The sequence below is a fragment of the Rhinichthys klamathensis genome, unplaced genomic scaffold (genome assembly GCF_029890125.1).
Source record: "Rhinichthys klamathensis goyatoka isolate OS25496 unplaced genomic scaffold, OSU_Roscu_1.1 h1tg000369l_1, whole genome shotgun sequence".
Taxonomy (NCBI): Eukaryota; Metazoa; Chordata; class Actinopteri; order Cypriniformes; family Leuciscidae; genus Rhinichthys; species Rhinichthys klamathensis.
In genome coordinates, this window is record NW_026606877.1 from 1,605,641 (window position 1) to 1,627,807 (window position 22,167).

Consider the following 22,167-nt stretch of genomic DNA (forward strand, 5'->3'; position numbering starts at 1 on the left):
CTCGTCTCGTTTGGCGCGTCAGGGGATGACGACGACAAGGATGACAGCCTTTCCTGTGATGCTGCATCTGACGACTGGCCGGGCTCGTCCTTCGACCCCGCGCCATCGACATTAGCGGGCACGAGCGTGGGCTCCAGCATGGACTCGGAGATCGTCCGCATCCTATCTAAGGCCGTGAAAGACCTCGGGCTCGATTGGTCTTCCCCGGAAGAACCCGCCCGCAGCCGACTGGACGAGTGGTTCCTGCAGGGGCGCCGACAGGCCCCTCAGCAAAGGCCCTCCCCTTTCTTCCCGGAAGTTCACAACGAACTCACGAAGTCGTGGAAAGCCCCGCACTCCGCTCGCCTGAAGCCTTCTTTTTCTTTGTCGCTCTCCTCTGTGGACGGCGCGAAAGAAGGAGGCTATGAGGGGACTCCGCCCCTCGAGGAGGCTGTGGCCAATCACCTGTGTCCACCCTCCAACGCTGGATGGAAAGCCAAAGCTTCTCATCCCTCGAAGCATTGCCGGTCTACTTCAGCTCTCGCCGGTCGCACATACGCCGCCGCCGGCCAAGCTGCATCAGCGCTTCACTCTATGGCTGTCCTCCAGGTGTTTCAAGCTAAACTTCTCCGCAGTATGGACGAGTCTGGACCTGATCCTGAGGCATTCAAGGACCTGCGCAGCGCCACCGACATAGCACTGCGAGCCACAAAAGCCACCGCCCAATCCATCGGCCGTGCTATGGCTAACCTAACTGTCCTTGAGCGCCATCTGTGGCTGACGCTAACAGAGATGAAGGATGCAGATAAGGCGTCATTCCTCGACGCGCCTATCTCCCAAAGTGGCCTGTTCGGACCAGCGGTGAAGGAGTTCGCTGAGCGCTTCACCGAAGCCCGTAAGGATTCGCAGGCTATGGGTCACTTCCTGCCCAAGCGATCTAGCTCATCGCAGAGCCGCCAAAGGCCGCCTCAGCAGCAGCAGCGAGCTAAGACGGCGCCTCCCGTCTCTCGGCCCAGACCTGAAACTGACTTTCGTCGCCGCTCGCGCTCTACCAACAGGAAGCAACCGCCCGATCGACGGGGACCTCGGCCCAAGATTGTGCTGAACCCAGAGCCTTGTAAGTCCTCCTAGCTACAGGGAGAAAAAGGGAGAGCGCGTGTCTCGCAAAAGCCGGACCGTTCTCTCCAAAACGTTTAAAACATTACCCAGTCCCCTTACAGGCGGCTGGAAATGTCTGTACAGCAGCCAATGTGCCAGCCACACAGCTCGCTCACCTGCAAACAAATGCCGTTTTTACGGCGACACACAGAAATCACATAAAGAGCCATTTTCTGCCTGTGTCATTAAAGGGTCACGTGTCCACACCAAAGTGCGCATTCCCACATATCAAAACTGTCAAAGCAGTGCCAAATGCTTTCCCAGCTCAGGCTGGACGCCCCATAAATGTAGATTGTGTGCCAACTGTCACGTAGGCACCACTACACATAAGCACTGTTCCCACAGTTGCAAACACTTCCCCAGTAAAAGCGGGAAATTCTATAAGAGTAGTGCGTGTGCCCGCTGTTATGCACGCACCCCAACTCACAAACACTGTTTATATGGCCAAAAACCTCCCGCCACGAGCGGGAAGTTTTATGAAAGTGACGCGTGTGCCTACCACAGTCTATGCACCCTCACTCATAAGCACTGTCCATACAGTCTTAAACATTTCCCTATCTCACACTGTGAGCTTTATGGCGAGCGTGCCTGTAATCTCACACGCACCCCTGCACTCGGCATTCAACAAAGCTGCTCAGCGCGCGCCCGCGCCTCTGAGAGCTGTAAGCTCGGTATTAGCACAAGGCGATTTGCCGGCGGGAGCCATACGTCACTGCGACACGCCCCCAGCCAGCATTCAGCCCATATCTGTGCGAGCGAAAGCTTGGGAAAATATCCCCGGCATGCCGAAATGGGTTTTGAACATAATAGAACACGGTTACTCGCTTCAATTCGCTCGCAGACCGCCCCGCTTCACAGCAGTGGTCGAGACGAAAGTGAGAAAAGATGTTTCACATGTTCTACGCACCGAGGTGCTCAAACTGATAGAGAAAGGCGCTATAGAAACAGTCCCTCCCTCTATGAGCGAGGCAGGTTTTTACAGTCGATATTTTCTCGTCCCGAAGAAGGATGGTGGTCTCCGCCCCATTCTAGATCTCAGACATCTGAACAAAGCTTTAATGTTTCACTCTTTCAGAATGTTAACAACCAAGCATATCCTCGCGCAAGTTCCCCCGGGGGATTGGTTTCTATCAGTGGATCTGAAAGACGCTTACTTTCACATTCCGATAGCGCCTCATCACAGGCCTTTTCTGAGATTCGCTTTCGAGGGACAGTCATACCAGTACACAGTACTACCATTCGGCCTGTCACTGGCACCCCGTACATTCACGAAATGTATAGATGCAGCACTTTCCCCCCTGAGGCAGCGGGGAGTGCGAATACTAAATTATCTCGACGATTGGCTAGTCCTAGCACAATCAGAGAGCCAGTTAGTGACACACAGGTCTTGGATCATCAGTCATCTAAAATGCCTGGGTCTAAGAATCAATTTTGCAAAGAGCATGCTATCCCCCAGCCAGAATATTTCTTTTCTGGGAATAGTGCTAGACTCAGTGCAGATGACGGCGCGCCTCTAATCAGAGCGCGCGCTCATTATCCGGCGCCTTGCAACATCGTTCAGAGCGGGCGCGCGCGCCCCCCGTCAAGCGATTTCAAAGGATGCTCGGTCTCATGGCCTCGGCATCAGCTGTACTCCAGCTAGATTTGTTATCAGTCCGGTGTGAGTTTGGGCGTGAACACAAGGAGAAAAATGATCACGACAGATGCCTCCAAAATAGGTTGGGGGGCCCTTTACGAGGGCAGGCCTGTCTCCGGCTTGTGGTCAAACCCGGAGAAGCGCATACATATAAACTGTCTGGAATTGAAAGCGGTCGCTTTGGCTCTCAGAGCCCTGCTTCCGTACCTGAAGGACGAGCACGTCCTAGTCCGAACGGACAACATGACGGTAGTCTCGTATATAAATCGTCAGGGTGGACTCAGATCGAGCTCCCTGCACTCGATGGCCAGGGAGCTCCTCCTATGGTCCCAGCGCAACCTGCGCTCGCTGAGAGCAGCGCATTTGCCAGGTGTTCTGAACCAGGGAGCGGACATGCTGTCCAGAGACAAAGTTCTCCCAGGAGAATGGTCTCTCCACCCCCTGACGATTCAGTGGTTATGGCAAACCTTTGGCAGAGCAGAGGTCGACCTCTTTGCCTCCAAGGAAAATGCGCACTGCCCTCTCTTCTTTTCAAAGAGCACAGACGCGCTCGCCCAAATCTGGCCGAGCCGCCCGCTGTATGCCTTCCCTCCGGTCGCGATGCTACCTCAGGTCATCAGTCGGATCAGGGAGGAGAAATGTGCAGTGCTCCTGGTAGCCCCACTCTGGAAGAACCAGATGTGGTTTTCAGAACTGATGCAGATGATGCAATCTGCTCCATGGCCGATTCCGCTGAGGCTGGACCTCCTCAGGCAGGCCAACGGGATGATCCTCCATCCCCGCCCCGATCTGTGGGCCCTCCATGCATGGCCCCTCAACGGGTTCCCGGGAACCTCCCCAGTGGAGTGTTGAGAACCATCACTGAGGCGCGAGCGCCCTCTACGAGGCGCTTATATGCCCAGAAATGGAAGGTGTTCAGTGACTGGTGTAAATCCAGGAACCTGAACCCTGAGACATGCGAAGTACCAAGTGTGCTCGTTTTCTTACAAGAGCTGTTGGAGGCAGGCCGCACCCCCTCCACGCTCAAAGTATATGTGGCTGCCATAGCGGCATCACACGACCCCGTAGAAGGACGCACACGAGGGAAAAACTACCTAGTTGTTCGTTTCCTGAGGGGCGCCAGGAGGATAAATCCCCCACGCTCCCCCTCAGTGCCGATCTGGGACCTGGCCACGGTCCTGGACGCACTCAAAAGTGCCCCGTTCGAACCCCTCCGAACTGTGCACCTTAAACAGCTCTCGCTCAAAACTGCTCTCTTGCTGGCTCTCGCCTCGGTCAAAAGAGTGGGCGACCTGCACGCGCTGTCATCAAGCGCTGCCTGCCTGGAGTTTGGACCTAACGACAGCAGAGTTGTCCTCAGGCCAAAACACGGGTATATTCCTAAGGTGCTCTCTACACCCTTCAGAGCACAGGTGATATCTTTGGCCGCGCTATCGTCTCCTGCGGACGAAAGCGACGCTAATTTACTCTGCCCGGTCAGGGCGCTCAGAGTATATTTGGAACGTTCTGCCCTGTTCAGACAGACAGAGCAATTGTTCGTATGCTTTGGCGGACGCACCAAAGGTCTCACTGTTTCAAAGCAGAGAATATCGCGCTGGATAGTTGATGCCATAGCGCTGGCTTATGAAGCCACGGGCCTTCAGTGCCCCTTGGGCATCAGAGCTCACTCTACGAGAGGCATGGCCTCCTCGTGGGCGTGGTCGAGTGGGATACCCATTCAAGATATTTGTGCGGCAGCAGGCTGGGCCTCACCGTCAACATTTATCAGGTTTTATAACCTACAGGTCCCCTCATTGCACTCCAACATACTGTCGGTCTAGCTATGCATAGGCTGGAGTGTGTACATGCTGAGCATTATCTCCTCCCTTATAGGGTCCGTCTCTGACTGACTTAGAGGATTTTTCATGCATATCAGTACATAAAAATGTGCTTGTGTGTTTCTCTGGACGCCCATTGGGCCGTTCCACATTGTCCCTTATAAAGCCCGCCTTCGGCCGACTCGTTGGATAATTACTTTGCTTAAAGGCTCAGGCATCTGCCTCCGGTTTAATAGAGCGAAGTCAGCACGCACGGCGTTTTACATGGTGTTCCCATAGCGTAAGCTACTTACGCAATAGGAGGAACCTCTCGAAAGGGAACGACTCGGTTACTAACGTAACCTCGGTTCCCTGAGAGGAGGGAACGAGTATTGCGTAAGCTGCCGTGCTTGTGCTTGGTCAGTTCGCTTCAGTCGATTGAACCTAAAGAACTCAGACGACGGGGCGCCCAATATATACGCACGCTCATTGGAAGCGGGTTCAGAGTCGACCCGTCATAGGTTCGTGCAGTTGCCGCAGCACAGCCAATGACCGAGCTGCCTCGCTCATTGCTGTATGCTGTGCAGCTGCAATGCATTTTACATAAAGACTTCAATATTTCTCGAGAAAAGGAGTTTTCCCATAGTGTAAGCTACTTACGCAATACTCGTTCCCTCCTCTCAGGGAACCGAGGTTACGTTAGTAACTGAGTCGTTCTCAAATTGTTAACGTTAACAACGTCAGCATTGCGTGACTACATGTAATGTCCTTCCGATATGTATACTTGTTTTCGCATGGGTCCGGTTGCAGTCTCTCTTTTTCTGTAGCCACTCCGAACGAAGTCTTTTGCATTTTACAGCGCGTTAATCTGTTATCACTCGTGATTGTCGTTTGAACCTTTCTGGATCCGCCATCAAATTGATAAGTTTAATTATATCAAGTGCTGTGAGAAAAGGCTAAATCTCCACCTCCAGCATCCTCACACGCAATATAGCCTACTATAGCCTGCAATATAGCCTCTCCGGTGACGTACGCTGGCGCGTTGTTAGCTGCCGCTGTTTCCCGGGTGCTTATTTGTTTTAAAAAAAAATTTTTTATTGTTTTTACACTCATTGTGTTGTTTTTAATGCTACAATGGTTTAGCTATAATGTTACATCTCCAAAATTTAACTCAACATTCAGAGAAAATCGCAGTCTTTTAAATTCTGACTTTTAAACTCCTGTTGTAGTAGCCTACTGCGGAGTGTTTGGTTGCTCTCTGTGTTATTCCTGGCTGTTTAAGATTGGAATAATGAGGCTCTACGCGATGGTAACATGGAGCATCTTGAACTGGATTATTTTACTGACAATATTTCAGCCTGCTGTGTCGGTGCATCAATATAGCGCCGAAGAGCTTCTACAGTTCCGTTTAAATTGACATCTGTCTCCTCTGGATCTTTATTTCTACACTGATACTCCTAAACCCCGTCGCAAATATGCTCATCGCGGATCAAGACGGAATTATACTTATGATGACTCAAACTCTATCAAGTCCTTCTGGTCCTCATCTTCGCGTTCGACTAGGAAAGTGAAACGAATTGTGGATCATTCTGTGCTAGCTCATCTAGGCAAATCAAAGATCAACAAATCTACAACGAACATTTTTACGTTTGGATTGCTCAACATTCGCTCAATCAACAACAAAGCGCCGTTGGTTTGGGACCTATTGAAGGATTGTGAGTTTGATTTTCTCTGTTTGACTGAGACATGGCAGCAGCCAAATGATTTTTCACAGTTGAATCAGTCTATTCCTCCAGGTTTCACTAATGCATGTCAGCCTCGAGTCTCGGGTCGAGGGCGTGGTATAGCGATGCTTTATAACAAGAAATGGAAGGTTTCTACTATAGCTGTACCGTCTTATGGTACGTTCGAAGCTATGGTGCTACAAGTCAATGGACCGATACCCACTATCATAAAAACTGTTTACCGTCCACCAAGATCTAATACTAACTTTGTAACTGAACTTTCTGCGTTGACTTTATTATGTTCTGTTTCTCCAAATGTGATTATGGTTGGTGATTTTAATATCCATGTTGATAAAGATACTGCTATTGATAAAAAAAAAACACTTTCTATCATGTTTGGATAGTTTTGGACTGAAACAATTTATTGATTTTCCTACTCACTCAAAAGGTCACACACTTGATCTTATCTGTTGTATTGGAATTGCACCTTTTGATTGTAGTTCGCGTGTTTCCTTCAGTGCCAAATTAACTGTATCAAAAATTGCTTACAACCGTACTATAACATTTCGTAATATTAAGAACATTGAACTGTCTGTGTTTTCTAATGAAGTTAACAATTTACTGAATACTGATGGACTACTTAGTCTTGATGAGCTGACTTCTTATTATAATGACCAGTTGCAGAATGTTTTAGATATTGTTGCACCTGTTAGAACTCTGATTGTCTCATTCGCTCAAGCCGATCCAATTCCCACACATCTTGTTAAGTTTTGTCTACCTTCTTTACTACCCTTGATAACTCAAATTATACACTCTTCTACTCTTCTCTTATTACTGGAACTGTCCCTTTATCTTTTAAAAAAGCGTCTAAAAATACCTAGTGCGGATTGTAATAACCCTGAAAACTTTCGACCAATCTCTAATTTGCCTTTTCTTTCCAAACTATTGGAAAAAACTGTTGCTCAGCAGGTGCATACTCATTACGGAGAATAGCTTGTTTGAGCAATTTCAGTCTGCTTATTGTCCATTTCATAGCATTGTTAATAGCATGTTTCATTGTTAATGGCTGCTGACTCTGGACTTCTATCAATACTAATTTTTCTTGATTTAACTTCAGCTTTTGACACCATTTCACATAGCATTTTATTGGAGAGGTTGATTTCTATTGGGATTACTGGTATAACCCATGATTGGTTTAAATCATATTTATCTGGTCGAACTCAGTTCGTTCAGATCAAGACATTTAACTGTTGTGGTGTACCTCAAGGATCAGTCCTAGGTCCTCTACTGTTCATTATATATTTATTACCACTAGGACAGATTTTCCGTAAGTTCAATATAAATTTTCACTGCTACGCTGACGACACCCAGCTTTACATATCATCAAAGCCTAGTTTAGTATTACAGTCGTCCTCTCTTTTGCTCTGTCTTTCTGAAATTAAATCATGGTTCACACACAATTTTCTCAAGGTAAATAGTGCAATAACTGAAATTTTACTAGTAGGTACCAAATCGAAACTGCATAATTATGGAAGTTTTAATCTTAATATTGACAACTCTGTTATTTTTCCTTCTTCTCAGGTCAAGAGTTTTGGTGTCATCTTAAACAGTACTTTGTCTTTCGAGGCTCATGTAAATAATATTACACGGTCCGCATACTATTATTTGCGAAATATTAATCGTCTTCGACCTTCCTTATCTGCTAGTGGTACTGCGGTCCTCGTGCATGCATTAGTGACTTCTCGAATTGACTATTGTAACTCTCTGCTTAGTGGCGTTTCACAGAAAATCACTCATAAACTTCAGATGGTTCAGAACTCAGCGGCTCGGATCATTACACAAACACCATTAAGCGAGCATATTACTCCGGTTCTGGGGCACCTTCACTGGCTTCCAATTAAATTTCATATTCAATTCAAAATTCTACTTTTTACATACAAGGCCCTTCACAATCTAGCACCTTCATATCTCAGTGAACTTCTTCATGTGTATGTACCTACTCGATCCCTCAGGTCTTCTGCTTCTGGCAGTCTTGTCATACCACCTGTGCGTTTGACTACTATGGGAGGTAGAGCTTTTAGCTATAATGCTCCAGTAATTTGGAACACTTTACCTCATGAAATCCGCAATGGTCTAAGCCCCGTTCACACCGCCAGCGATTTTGTCGCTACATGTCGCTAGTCTCTGTACTCTGAAGTCGCTTGTGGGCGTTCGTAGTGCTGTCGCTCTAATGTTATTGGTTGACTGCACGTCTGGCCATATATCTACACAAAATACCATCAGAAGTGACATATACAACTATATCATTTTAATTTGACTAGGAATTAGGCTCAAAAGAAACCGTATGCTGTTGGGAGAGTGTTTTTATATTACCACAGCAGTGTTCAGTGGATTAAATCATTTACTAGATTAACAATCGATCAATCAACAAATTAAACTCACTCATTCTGTCATAAATTACTAAAACGTCATTCGAATTTGACAAATAATCAATTTTCTTGTCCCTAATAGTCAACATAATGCAGGGGAAACTGTAAAATGATCTGCAGCAGTGCTAAACTTGCATCATAAAATTACAACACTCGAACTATAAATGTATATGAATTAAACTCACTGAGACTGTCGACAGTTTCTTTTCCATTCGTCATTTTATTATATCCATGTATGTGGTTACAGTCAAATCATATAAAACAGTGAAATCTCCCTCGAACTCCTCTGTCTTGCCTGCACTCGAGACGGTGACATGAGCTCCACTGAAAGTCTTCTTTCCTATTGGTTGTCGCTCGCGAAAATCGCTTCTCATTTGCATAAAGTTGAAAATTCTCAACTTTTGTCGCTTGTCTCTTGTCGCTTGACACGCCCACATTCTGTCGCCAACGGTCACTGTCGCTCGTGTCGCCGGATGTCGCCAGCGCTCCATTGAAATGAATGGGATCGTGTCGCTTTGTCGCTGCGTGTCGCTGGCGGTGTGAACGGGGCTTTAGTCTTTCAATTTTTAAGTCACGTCTTAAAACTTATTTATTTAGATTAGCCTATCCTGATTGACTTAGTTATGTTACTGGGCATTCTTTTTAGAAATCATGTTATATTGTTGTACTATTTATTGTATTGTTGTTTTTTCTGTATAACTATGTATTTCATTATTGTAAAGCCCCGTTCACACTACACGCGACCAAGAGACGCGATACCATTCATTTCAATGGTGAGCGGGCGACTTCCGGCGACACGCGCGACAGCGACCGTTGGCGACTATGGGGCGTGTCTGGCAACGCGACAAAGTTGAGAAATTTTTAACTTTATGCAAATGAAGAGCGATTTTCACGAGCGACAACCAATAGGAGTGGAGCGCACGTGATCCTTCTCCTCAGCCCCTGAAGTACTGCTGGAACCGGACTTCATCCAGCCGCAGTTCCTGCACCAGCCGGTGGTACTCGCCGTGCTGTCTCCGAGCCCGAATGGTCTCGTGAACCCAGATAGACCGGCGTTTGCGCTTATGCCGTTGATAAACGGCCGCAACGAGAAAAATCGACTTCTGTGTCTCGTTCATCGTCATGCTTCACTACAGACGTTTTTATGTACTTGAGTATATTTATATTTAGTATTTTCCCTCCAGAAATTGTGTTTTTTAGCGGCAAGAAAGCTGATTCGCTGTATTTTAGATGTCATACTAGTCAACCAGTAGTGGGAATGCCCACTAGCGACCTCATCGCCAGCGATTGGCGACTTGCAGCGACAAAGTCGCGTGTAGTGTGAACGGGGCTTTAAGTGTCCTTGAGTGTCCTGAAAGGCGCCCACAAATAAAATGAACTATTATTATTTTATTACTAGCTGAGACTCCTTCTTTATATGACGTAATGACGCAAAGACTTGCTCGAATCTCCCGCGGAAATCCACCAGTACCACTGGAATTAAAAACATTATTACAAGCTGACCACTTTGAATCGGGCTATATGGCAAGCAGATAGTTTTGAACACTGGCTGGTTATGTATTTTCTCAAATATGTATTTTGGATCATTTTTAACCCCAAAAAAGCAGCTTTAAACTACATAATATGTAACATTTGTGCTATAGGTTTATATTCCTGTTTCAAGATGCTCTAAATAAAAATCCACTTTCGCTGTTTGTATCTCTCCACTTGTCTGTGTTTACATGATCCAAACAGACTGTCAGTCTGTTGCTGAATTCAGAACTGCATATAGGCATACAACTCTTACAATACACATATATATATATATATATATATATATATATATATATATATATACACTCACCGGCCACTTTATTAGGTACCCCATGCTAGTAACGGGTTGGACCCCCTTTTGCCTTCAGAACTGCCTCAATTCTTCGTGGCATAGATTCAACAAGGTGCTGGAAGCATTCCTCAGGGAGTTTGGTCCATATTGACATGATGGCATCACACAGTTGCCATCAGAGGATGGGTACATGGTGGCCATAAAGGGATGGACATGGTCAGAAACAATGCTCAGGTAGGCCGTGGCATTTAAACGATGCCCAATTGGCACTAAGGGGCCTAAAGTGTGCCAGGAAAACATCCCCCACACCATTACACCACCACCACCAGCTGCACAGTGGTAACAAGGCATGATGGTTCCATGTTCTCATTCTGTTTACGCCAAATTCTGACTCTAATATCTGAATGTCTCAACAGAAATCGAGACTCATCAGACCAGGCAACATTTTTCCAGTCTTCAACTGTTCAATTTTGGTGAGCTCTTGCAAATTGTAGCCTCTTTTTCCTATTTGTAGTGGAGATGAGTGGTACCCGGTGGGGTCTTCTGCTGTTGTAGCCCATCCGCCTCAAGGTTGTGCGTGTTGTGGCTTCACAAATGCTTTGCTGCATACCTCGGTTGTAACGAGTGGTTATTTCAGTCACTGTTGCCCTTCTATCAGCTCGAACCAGTCTGGCCATTCTCCTCTGACCTCTGGCATCAACAAGGCATTTCCGCCCACAGAACTGCCGCTCACTGGATGTTTTTTCTTTTTCGGACCATTCTCTGTAAACCCTAGAGATGGTTGTGCGTGAAAATCCCAGTAGATTAGCAGTTTCTGAAATACTCAGACCAGCCCTTCTGGCACCAACAATCATGCCACGTTCAAAGTCACTCAAATCAACTTTCTTCCCCATACTGATGCTTGGTTTGAACTGCAGGAGATTGTCTTGACCATGTCTACATGCCTAAATGCACTGAGTTGCCGCCATGTGATTGGCTGCTTAGAAATTAAGTGTTAACGAGCAGTTGGACAGGTGTACCTAATAAAGTGGCCGGTGAGTGTATATATATATATATATATATATATTTACCATACCTTTCTGTGACAGAAATAGTAAGATTAGTATGCTATGGTGGGCATGATCCTAGCCTGGCTAACGTCAGACCCAAGTCTCATTGAGACTTGGGTCTGGGAACCACATGTTGATTTTCTCGTATTTGAGGCGTGGTTTATGAATGCCCAGAGCCGTTTATTGGGTGCTAAGAATGTCTATCAAATGAGCCCGTACGTAGCTCATAGCCAATCGTTTTAATTATACCAGATGACATAATGTAGAGCGACAGAAATACCCTACTACCCGGTAAAAACTTTTTTTTTTTATTATTATTATTCAGTTTGGGTGAAAGTTGTGTATTATATATATATATAAAAAAAAAAGTAAACTAGCCAGAAAATATTATATATAAACGTTCTTTTAGTTTATGTAACACACAGACAGCTATAGGCTAGCACAACCCAAATCAAGCCCCAGTGTGTGGTTTATTTGTGTGTTTTGTTTTTTATCCGCGGAGTTGCAGTCTTGTAAACATATCGAAAGTATGACTGAAACTAATAGATTGGAGCCATTTTCTGGGTTGTTTTGTAGTTTAACATTTATATGCGAATGTTGTACACCTCCCCATTACAAACTTTCAAGACTATAAATGTTATAAATGACCAACTTCTATGTATAGTTGCCTTTGTAAAGAATTGCTCGCTTATGTAGCTTTGGAGCCGCTGATGTGACACTGTACAAATGCTTCCAGTGTGAATACTCTCGCGCGTCTGCAGCTGCAGTGACGATGTAGTTACGCTGACGCGCTGCTCAAGTGCCGCTCACGCTTGCGGTGTGAAACCCATGTGTGAAACGGCGTAAGGCTGCATCGAAAGGTAACTTCGCGTCTGCTGCCATGTTGGATCCACGTATAAATAAACTGCTTCGGTGTGTCGCATAGACGCGTCATCGTCTTGCTGTTCCCTCCCCGTTGTGTGATTGGTTCCCTAAATGAGGCGAAAATTTGGTCCATGGTATCCAGACTACCTAGCAGCGTGAATAAAATCGCGCTGCGGCAAGGTAGTATGAGGAAACCCAGGCTAGCATGATCCTGCGATACAGTGGATGTTTATGATTATGATATTAAATCAACAAATAGGCCTACCAGTTTGCAGCATCATGCAGCATAATGAACTATTTTTTGCACAGCTCATGAAAGCGACAGACATTGGAAGACTTAAAAATCTTTGAAATGGCTGTGCTAACTTTTACGCTAATAAGGGTAATTTCCGTGCATCTATAGTATTTTTACTTGTTTCAGGTTTTTCAGATAGTTCTCTATCGGCAGCTTACATCGTTACACCATAAGGTGGCGACAAGTGAGTATTGTTGTGTATTATGAGTCATTGATTCATCTCATTCAAAAACAGAAGGCTCGTTAGAGATGAGCAAAATCTCCACAGAACGCATCACCGCTGATCAGAGCGAAATGCATGCCGGTAAGAAAACTCTCGTGGCAGTGAGGTGCCTGTGTCGGATTCCGCAGTCAAGCGCAGTTGCGAATGTTTACCTCTCAGACAGTGCTGATCGGTGTCTGATCCTCTAAGAGAAGAGAGAACTGTCTGTCTTAGCTGCACTTTATTCACTCCTCCCATCACTACAGCCGCCTACTCTCGTCTAAATTTCAGGCGAGGCGCATCTCAAACGAGCCTATTGATTCTTTCTGTCAGGAATCAAAAGGTGTGTTCGACTTGAAGTGGTGCTGCGCAGACTGATCGGTGTATCAAAGTATCGCAAGAGCGATAACAGAGCAGACGGTTTCGTATGCTTTCGAATCACTCTCGTGGTATACTTTGATGTCATACATCGATTGTCTGCGCAGCGCCACTTCAAGTCAAACACATCTAAAGGCTGTGTGTTGCTCGGATATACGTGAGGGATTCTGCTTCAATTGTATTCGGAATTATACCGTTGGCATAACTAAAATAAAATAAAAACATTACTGACTATGTTGTTTCTTAAGTGTAAGTTGTTTGCTTTATTGTTTATTTAACTGTATTAACAATATCGCAACGCTGCTCGTGCCTTTCTGATATTTAGTACAAACAGACCTCTTTATCATGTGATAGCTTATTGCTTGAACGTGGCACTAGACTAGAATGATCTAATGTTTATTTAAAGGCACACTATGCAAGAATTGTACCTTAATATAACAGCTTCAAAGTCATTTCGGTGGTAAACAAACTCATAGTAGGGCGAATCATCCTGGTAGTAAAGCTTGGGGGGGACGCCGCTGGAAAAACCAGCAATGCAAGTTTGAGAGGAGCGCCCCCACCAAATCTCGTGAGAATCACGACATGCTTTACGGCAACGACGTCACACACATCAACAACAACATATGACGCACGAAGACACTTGTGCGCATAATGCATTTCAGACGTGATACTCGACGAAGAGAATCTGACCGCGTGAGGAACCGGACAAGAGTCCCACTCGGTCTGGCTTTTCACTTGATGGCGCAAGCTAAAAAGCAGCACTGGATGCAACAGTGATGCTGACCTGGCGATCTTGTTGATGGACTAGTAAGTAAATCTTTCTAAGTTTGTGTGCATTTTATTTTGTGATTTCACCGGAATGAATAGAGAGTCTCCGCAACGGCGGTAGATTGAAGAGCGCGTCCGAGTGAAGACTGCGCGCGCGCCACCACAAGAGACACTATGTATCCATGACACTGATAGCAGTGGACACGAGCGCTCAGATTGAGTTCAAAAACACATCTACAGAGACGAGACGCTCTGTGTGAGTGGTATTTACGACAGTAACGTTAAATACAAGTACTCCACAGCGACTCTAGGGGTCGCTGTTTGACAAAAACGGAATTCCTGCATAGTGTGCCTTTAATATGATTTTATTTGGAGTATCATGTGAAAGTGCATTATATATTTGCTTTCTTAGCATTGCTGGTTTGTTGCAGGATATTCTATTCAGTGATTTTTGATAGGCTATGTCTTCCTGAGACATCTGTATTTGATCATAGGAAATAGTGCAGTGCATTTTTGTTGTTTGTATTCTGTAAATTTGTGCATTCAAAAGGTTGAGTTTTGTGATTTTATACATTTATTCTTTGCCAGTATCCTATCTGATAAGCTGTTGGTGAAGCTTTTGTCAATTGACAATATGAGGTTGTTGTTGCTTATACTTTTTGAACCTTTTAACTTCTTATCACATTGCATGCATTATGCAACATTGTCACCTGTGCTGTTTCAAAGCAGATCCAGCTAACAAAACAGCACACCCACACAAACATGACCTTACTGAGAGTCTGAAACTTTGAGTTTAAGAGGAACATTTCATGAGCGCTGAATGGCATGAACATCCGAGGAAAGAAAGACTGTTGCAGATGGTCACAGTGCAGGGGTTGAAGCTCTTTTAGCCATGTCTGCTCTGAACTGTTGGTCAAAAGGGAGCATATGGAAAAGAGGTGACTGGGATAAGACAAGTCTGAGTTGATCTTTAGCCTGATGCTTTGTGCTGAAGCCATAGGTGATCCACAGCTTATGGATGACATGTAGAGCAACTAATGCGAGTTTGAATAAAGAAATGTAAAAGCAACAGAAACGTTCAACATTGCAACACAGACATTTGAGTGGAAAGACCCTTAGCTGCCCAAATATTAAATACACTGTCTGAAAGGGACGGGGAGAATAAGTGATTATTTAAAATTGGCATATGAATCAAGGCTTTATGTAGACCGAATTGTTTCCTGAATTGATGCCAAATCTTAACAGTTTTAATAACTATTAGATTGCTTGACATTTTGTGTACCCCAAGGAAAAGCTGGGAACAGATATTAGTAGGTAAAGAACGAGAGGAAGATATCTCTATATGCACCCAAGGCGGACTGGAGGCACAATTTTTAAGGCCAACCCAGTAAAGTAATTTATTAATGTTACATGCCCAAAGTAGTATGGAAAATTTGGAAACGCTAAACCCCCTTCAGATTTGGGAAGCTGAAGAACGGCTTTTCTGATGCAAGCCGGCTTGTTATTCCAAAGGAATTCATTCAATTGCTGATCTAAATTAGTGAAAAAAGATTTGTTAATGCAGACTGGGACATGCTGAAAAATATACAAGAACTTCGGGAGGATAACCATTTTGATAAGGTTCACACGACCGATTACAGAACGTCTTTAAGCGAACTGGTGATAAATATCCCCAGATATTTAAACCCATCCCAGGCTAACTTAAAGGAGAATGAATGATGAGGAATAGATTTAGCCAATTGGTTAACAAAAAAGTTGCTTTTTTGAAAATTTAACTTGTACCCTGATAGGCAGCCGAATTGGTCCAGAATAGATTATATAGGGGGAGAGAAGCTACTGTATGGGGTCAGAGACATAAAATAACAAATCGTCGGCGTAAAGGGAAAGTTTATGTACCTGACCATGGCGTGTGATACCTTTAAATGCATCAAGGCTACGAAGCCAGATGGCCAAGGGCTTAATAGCTATATTGAATAGCAAGGGCGAGAGTGGGCAACCTTGACGTGTCCCCCATTGAAGCAAAAAGGGTGGGGAACGAACACCATTGGTAAACGATCCCCATTCAAACGGATCCGCAAAACCGACTAAAAATGCTGCTACCAAGCCATTAGATGGCGATGAAACACTATAGACTGAACACGTAATACGCTTTTGTTGTTTACACGGAGACGTGCACTTTGAAAGCCTTTTTCAAAAGTTTGAGTTTTCAACCACCCAAAACGCCGTTGTGTAAATGAATGGCCAAAACGCATAAAATGTTTAACGTTTTTAGTTGAAAACGGTGTTTTGTAAACAGCCCCTCAGTTCTGTTAACCAGTGGCACGTTCAAGTTCAAAACGGTGCGCAACGTTTTGCTACGGTTTCCGGGTTGAACGTCATGTTTCCTGGAAAAGTCCAATCAGCAGCAACATGTATATAACGCACGCTGTATTAAAGTAAACTCGCACAATGGGTTCAAGGAAAGTTATTTACAAATGTGTTCGATGCAGCTCGGTATACGCAACAACTGAGGATATTAGAAGACATGTTTGTCGTAAGTTTTATGGTAAAAAATATAGGATATCAACATAATGATGTAGTTGTTTATATTTTTAGCTTCATTGCAAGTGTATGACATTTGGTACAGAAATAAACAATGGTAATTAAGTGCTTTTCCTAAAAATGAGAAAATTAACTACAAATAAAGTCAGTATGTGAGGATAAATAGATTTGCTTTAGTCTGAATTAGGTAAGATGTGTGCTTCCATTTCAGTTTCCACAAATCCCTTCACTCGACTGGGATGCTCTTGTGTTCTGGGCGGCAAGTACAGGTACTGTAACATCGGGCATATTTTGTAGTATTAAACACATATTTATACCGACTTCATCAGGCTCCGAAAATTCTTCACAAAGAACACAAAGAATTGCCTTTCTCAGCTGCCATAGTTGCAACTCTTGCGTCATCAGAACAGTGCGTTCAACGCATCACGTTTCTGTTTAAAAAACGTTGTTCAACGTTTTGTCGGCGCTGAACGCAGCCCAGTTCTGTTCTCATTGTTTAATGCCTGTTTGTTTCCTTGGTTACTCATTGATTGATTCATTCAATACAGGTGTTTCTTGTTTGGTTGCTCTATTTATGTGCCCAGTTTCTCTCTGGATTTTGTCTGGTATTGAACGTCTTTGTTTAATAGTAGTGTAGCAGTTTTTCTCCTGTGATTTCCTTTGTTTATGTTAGTGGATTTAAATAATATACCTTTGGTTTTGCATCTTCTTCATTGAGCACCTATCTGTGACACCTATTTATTAATGCAATACAAAAAATAATCACTGTCAGAACAGATCAAAACAAACTGCTTAGTTCGATTATATATTTAAAAATGTGTAAATATATGTCAAAAGTCACCGAGGGACTGATTTGAAAAGTTAGTAATAAAGTAAACAACAAAGCAAAATATTACAAAAAGTGACAGGTCTATTATTTAGCATTTGCACTGCAAGACTGCACAAAGGGGCCTTTCCTGTACAACGATGTAACTCACTGCTTCACTACCATAGTACGATGCATCGTTGAAGAAATTAACTTGCCAGTCACAACTGTTTTCCGAAATCATATTGTTGCAAAGTGGTCGTTCAACCACGTTGGTTTATGATGTCACGCACGTGGTCGAGTAATAACTTATTTTAATGAAACTGTTTGAGATTGAATTAATGCTAGATGTTTTGCTATAAATTACAGACATGGCATCTGATGACTATTTCAAATTTGTCTGTTATTTTTCTCTATTTCCAGATTGAATCATAGGCTCGTTCTCACGCAGTAGAAGACACTGACTCGTTGAACTATGCTGATAATGACGGAACTTGCGACCATAGTTGGCTAACGTATTATGATTTTGGGAAATGCACCCCAGATCATTTATCAGATTGTTTTGTTTTGTCTGATTGGCCGTTGCGTTCACACACTCAACAGATATGTCCGTGATTGGCTACAAAGCTCAACGCTGCAAAAACACGCTGTAAAGAGAAACCATTGACACTTTTCTGTCTTCAAAGAATGCTTACTCACAGGAGTGTTTTAAAACAGCCGGCTATCAGCGGGTACCGGTACATAAAGAACAGCAGGTATCATTACATAAATTATCAAATAAATCTTTGGTGGGACAAAGATTTATTTTGGTCGCCACCAAAATATTTTACATCCAGGAAAAACCCTGTTATTCTAATTATCTCATTTGAATTTATAAATTGATTCCACTTATTTTAACCTTTCTCTTTGCTGCTGCCCTGGCATATTCTTCTGTTTCACTTTAATGACTACATGTATTCAGAAATATATATTTTATTATTATTACAGTGAATAGGTCAGCATGCCACTAAAACTAGCTAACAAGCTATCTTAAGGGCAAATTTACATAAAACATGGTCTTAACCTTCTAGACTGAAGTGTAGGGTTAGGAATTGTACATTATAATGGTCAAAGACAGATAGAATGTATGCTCTCTCATTAACCCTTTATAGGGCACTCATTGAAATACTTGGAAATTCTAAATTTCAACCATAGTGTTATTGGAGGATATTATAAGACTTCTAAACCATTTGTGAGTTTTTAAAAAATATTTTTTTTTTTAGGTTGGAAATCAAGGGCAATGAAGTTACCATATATGGTTCCTCGCCAGTCTAGGGTAATTTTTTTTCCCTTAAACGTGTATATATAAAAATATAATAAAAACACATAAACTTGTTACAAACATAAACATATTTATTTAGGAACATTTTAAATTATTATTAGGAACATTTTAAATTAAATTACACCTCTTGGCAGAGGGGCCTATATCACTGGCCTGGAATGTCTGGAGTTTCTAGGTTGTGGGTGGGAGGAAGTCAGGGTCTGCCACATCATCATCTTCCTCCTCAGAGCCCTCATCATCACTGATGCTGGGGTGGGCTGGCACAACTGTCTCCCTCTTGCCGTAAAAGATTCGCGTAGATAGCTGCAAAGAACAGAGAGTACATTTTTGAGTTAATATCAAGCCCAGTTTGAGTTATTTGTTGAGTAACAGTGAAGTGCAGATCTACTGAAATATAAATAATAAGAAAAAGTGAGTAACATTGGACTGGTCTGTCATAATATATGTAAATATATAATAAGAAGTGCAAAATATCATTAGAAGTATTAAAAACTGTTATAAAGGTCATAAAACTGACCAAAACCACACATATTTCAATATCTAATATGGCTTGAAAATGTCTATAAATGTGTTACGTTTCCCACTGGATCACTTTATAATGTTATTCAAACCTGTGATAACATCCAATGCACTAGTAAATACTATTGTCCTACATTATAATCATAGACTGTGGTTATAATGCATTATTTGTAGAAAAAATACCCTAGTACGGCTTTTCTATACGCATAGGGCGTATGTCTAAATATGGTCTTCACTTGCGCTAATCTTACGTGAACTCTGGTATGATCAAATATGGTCTCACCATTTTTCATGCCACAAATGTCACTACTTTCAAGAAATCTATGCAAACAACACCTATCTCAACATGTTGCACAACTATTCAACCATAGATTGTGTGAGTTTCATCAACTTACCATTTTTTGTTTTGAAGTTATTAGCGCTGATGTGGGAGTAGGTAGTAGCGCATAACCTCACTTTCCAATATCCAGAACGACACTGAAGTTTGAAATGCTCCGCGCAACTTCTGATTGGTCAGATGCCATGGTGTGACTATCAGTGACGTAGCCTGATCTTCGCTGATTGGCGCTGCAACTGAAGAAAACGCATGCAAATAGAAGAAAACACATGCAAATAGAAAACAACGCGTGCAAATAGAAAAAAACACATGCAAATAAAATAAAACGCATGCAAATAGAAAAAAACGCATGCAAATAGAAAAAAACGCGTGCAAATAAAAAAAAACACCTGCAAATTAAGAAAACATCTTCATCAGTTTCATGTGCTCCAAATACTCACAACACCACCAAATACATAAACGCGCTGCAAATAACACAGAGCACAACGGAAATGTTTCCAGGGTAACCAAATAAGTGACGAACCCGGCTGGGACGTGCCGCCATAGATATCCATAAATCTATGCGTGCTGGTGCTTACAGCTTAAAATTATACTTTATTTATTTGTTTAGTTATTTATTTGTTTGTGCAAAACATACAGAGATTGCATTTTTTATGACATACAACTTGTATACAATGTACAAAATGTATTAACAATATGTTCAATGTCATCAGAATACAAATGAGAAAAGAACAATGAGCTGGAAACTAAAATAAATCAATAAAAAAGATAAAGAAGAAAAACATGAAGGAAAGATATTTATCTATACATCAGTTACACTGTACAATTTGTTCCATGTTATTACATTTTCATAAAGAAAAGTTTCGTAAGAAATGTTAGGTAATGTAGGGTCCAAACTTTTAAAGTTGAGACACAGATATATAACGCATATTTTAAAAGCTTTTTTTGTCAACTAAAAATAAAAATGTATTTGCATCCGTTATGTTAACAGCATCATATTTCTGTCGTAAGACCAGCTGATGGACACCGTGCTGCGTTGTCATGGGAACATCCCACGTTGTCTTTCGTTGCTCCCTTCATCAAGTGCGTTCCACACGGCTGCCTAACAGCCCACTAGAGCCTTGATCACTCCAAAAGGGCTCTGCAATCTGGCCTTCGAAGGGAGTATGGCATAGGGAAGCTCACGAGCAATAAGCACGTCTCAGCCGGGTTCGTCACTTATTTGGTTCCCCTGGAAACATTTCCGTTGTGGTCTGTGTTATTTGTAGCGCGTTTTCTGTATTTGGTTGTGTTGTGAACTTTTGCAGCGCGTTTCCTTATTTGGAGCACACGTGTGTTGTGAAACTGATGAAGATGTTTTTTTTATTTGCTGGTGTTTTTTTCTATTTGCACGCGTGTTTTTCTATTTGCATGTGTTTTTTTATTTGCATGCGTTTTTTTCTATTTGCACACGTTTTTCTCTATTTGCATGTTTTTGCTTCAGTTGCAGCGCGTTGAGCTGTCTCGGCCACCGTATATATGCGCTCATACGACAACGCAGACAGGCAGGGGAGAGTCAGTTTGAATGCGCGCAACAGACTTAAATGGCTCTCCCAGTTTGAAAGTAATACATTTTCCCAGTTTGGCAAACTAAGACGTATCAGAGTCACATCTAAAATTGAAATTGCTTTTAGGAAAATCATAGTCACTATTGTATCCCATATCCAAAAAATAAACTAAAATTACAACATGATTCATCTCAAAATGCCTTGTCAACTCTTCAAAAGTGGAGTGAAATAATGTCAAATGTCTCAGTTTAAGATGAACTTACTACTGACTTTTTGCAATAGAAAAATACTAAATGATGAAGATTTCACAGAGCTTATTGTTATATAGAAGTGAGATTCACACTTAAGCCACTTAATTAATTCATGACCAACTGTTCAGTTCATTTGCAGCAAACATTGTTCATTTTTTGGTGAGATACACTTTGTGGGTGTTGAGTGGGTGCATAACATTGGGATGGATGACTCAGCTCTTTGTCCATATGTCTGAAAAACAAGACTGTCTGTTCAGATTAGGGTATTACAACATCAAGATGGCATCGAGTCTTGATGACTGCAAGGTGTGTTTATGAATCAACACATAAATAGAAACAATGTCTCCCTTCTATGCAATATATATAGAACCCTAACCCTACAATGAGGAGCAGTCTGTACAATTCAGAGTGCACTTTCCGTTCAAATTCAGTTGTAAAATCTTCTATGAAACATGTTTGGAGTGTATGTTCAGGTACCTATTTAGAAAAACCAGCAAAACAGAAGAATGAGTCAGTGTGCTGTTGGATGGTGTTGAGCATACAGATGGATAGATAACTGAAACTAATTGTGTATCCTGGGTTTATATTCCCACAAAGAGACAAACACACACATAAAAACTCTCAGTTTTGCGGACTCATGGCTTGGACTCAAGTTAAGATTTGAATTGCAATTTGGAGGACTTGGCAAATTGTAAAATACTTGAGACACATATTTCAGTCCATCACAGCAATTTGTAAGAAAA